The sequence below is a fragment of the Tuber melanosporum genome (genome assembly GCF_000151645.1).
Source record: "Tuber melanosporum whole genome shotgun sequence assembly, scaffold_1, strain Mel28".
NCBI classification, from domain to species: Eukaryota; Fungi; Ascomycota; class Pezizomycetes; order Pezizales; family Tuberaceae; genus Tuber; species Tuber melanosporum.
Genome location: NW_003298755.1, coordinates 1,022,206 through 1,024,971, shown reverse-complemented (window position 1 = coordinate 1,024,971; position 2,766 = coordinate 1,022,206).

The window sequence follows — 2,766 nt, the reverse complement described above, 5'->3', positions numbered from 1 at the left end:
TTGTACAAAATGTAGTATAACCACCTTCTTAGTCACTAATCGACCTGCAAACAATCACCAGGTATCTGAACATTGTGGTAGTCATAGTCCCAGCTGGTCTCACATTGCTCACTAGTTTGAATAACATGTAACAACACTTTCCACACACCATCAGTACTACCAGAGCAGAATAACAAGGGAAGCACCTAAGCATCTCAGATGGTGGCTGAAAATATTGAATGTAGCACCTGAAAGATCTATTAGCAAAGAGTTAAGAGAGTCAATTGCTGTGTGGTCAGATGTGGTGAGCTCCAAGGGCTTGGGAGCTTTCTATATCCAAAATAAAGAACTAAGCAAAGACCAAGCCATGGCTAAAATGGAAATGACCGTCCAGCCAAACCCCAGTTCTGCTTTTTCCATAACTCTGCCCCCTAGCCTTATTTGAGCAAATGAACACATTAATACTAAAGAGATGCAAGCTGTAGAGCAGGCTATACTCCACTGGGGACAACTCTGGAACGGAAGAAGAGTCATATGCCACATGGACAACCGAGCTGTATTTCATGCATTAGAGAACAAGACAATGATGACAGTGTTTCTGGAGGTATTACCAAGATGCTTACATCTAGCAGTGGAATACAATCTTGAGAATGAAGCAAAGTGGATTTCAACAAGCGATAATGAACTAGCAGATGCACTCTCCTGTTTTGACTATAACAAAATCGCTAACCTCGCCCCACAGTTGACGTACCCCACTTGCGGTGACTAGAATCCTGGGTTTCTAACATACAGCAATCAGGACCCTATCCAATAGTACTCTATTACCTCTGGTGAGGCCCAGCCCTAACAACAAGGTGCAATTATGATACCCCAAGATTGTTCTTTTCACTCCACTGCATATTTTATGGATACCATCATGAGAATGGAGGCTGTTTCCCCCCAAAGCAGTATGGCTCATTAAGGGGCCTTCCTCACTTGCAGGCTCAATTAAGGTCAAGACGATGAAAGTTTACTTGACTGGTATCAAGGCTTACCAATTAGATTTAGGAATCAATTGAACAGTGTTTTTAGATTGATAACTAGAGAAGACCTTAGGGGGTATTAAGCGAGACAACATCGAACCAGCAAGACATAAGAGAATCCTCCTGACACACCTACACCTCTTGCGTATGCTTACCCGTCCCCAACTAGTCCACTATAATAATAACCTGACTCAAGACAACTTTTCACTTCCCTTTGCAGGCTTTCTCAGAATACAGATGTTTACATGTAGGACAGTGGACTTTGAGATAGGTCCTGCATTTCCTAACTAGTTCTTAATACAGAATAGTATGTGATTAATTGAAAATGGAGATCATATGGAACATACCCTGTCGGAATCAATGACTGACACATTCAGACAAGCGATACAGCTTGCTATTGGTAGAAGCCACGATGGAGCATACCTGGGAACAGCAATGAAACAACTTCAAGCTATCAATACACACCAGCCAGCAGCAGTACCCCTCCTCTGTGTCGGAAGAATTGAGTAACAGCCATTTACCAGAGAGCATGTTGTTCAAAAACTAAGACAACTAGGGACTTCCTCAGGTTGAGGAGTAGCAGCATAGAATGGTGAAAGCTTTTGCCAAGGGGCAGGAACTTGGGAATCTGAGGTTGGGATATTGGAGGTCCAAATGCAAACACTAGGACAGTGGCGATAAGATACATATAAGGCCTATATTGAATACTCCCAAGAAGAATGAATATCACTATCTGCCTGTTTTCAGAGTAATAGGTCAAGGCACAGGAGACAGAAGGATTGCCTGCCTCAGATATGGGGAGGTCATTGGCTACTGGACGGCAGGCAGTAATGCCAAAACGCTGTGTGCAGTTGTGTCTGAAATGTCTATGTACCCCTGCTTGTGAATATTGCAACTAATGATCTCATTAACATCACCGCTTACCATATCACCACCACACCCCTAAACCCTCCGAAATGACCAGAGAAGGGAAATCTATGCAATCTATAAATATAATGATATGGGGTATGGTAAAATTTCAAAGCTTATCAACCTCTCCAAGTCAACTGTTTCAACAGTAGTCAAAAATGCGAAACCTACAGATGGAAACACCCATGATGCCGCGAGATCTAGTAGACCAACCAAGATTAATGATGCCAAAAGGCAAGTAATTCTTGATGTTATTGATGCTGAGCCTGATTTAGCCTGAAGAGACATTACTCAAAAAGCCAATATTGGACTTGGCAAAGATACTACTGTTAGCAAGATATCTACAGAAGCTAGATTTAAGCTCAGGATATCTAGGAAAAAGCATTTTTGGAGAAAAGGACAAAAGGAGAAGTGCAAGGAGTTTGCAAGAGTGAGGCAGAACTGGACAAGAGCTTGGAAATGGGTGGTTTTTGTGGATGAAGCCACAATTGAATATGATCCAAATCTAGTAGGAAGAAAAGTCAGACTTAGACCAAGTGAAGAGTTGGAAGAAAAGAACTTAAAGCCTAGTTTTAAGTCAGGGCGCACCAACATAGATGTATATGCTGAAATGATGCATGGAGGGAGGACTGACCTTATTTGTATGAGGAAGAGGACTGAGGAGGAAAGGACAAGCAAAAGAGACCGACCTAGTCTCAATATCCACCAATATGCAACTGAGATTCACCAACCCTACCTCATCCCCTTTATAGAAGCCATAGACAGAGCTCCTCCAACCATCTATATGGCTGCTGATAATGTATCATGGCATAATGGAGCAGAAAACAAAAAGTTGCAAGAGGACTGTTAATATCAA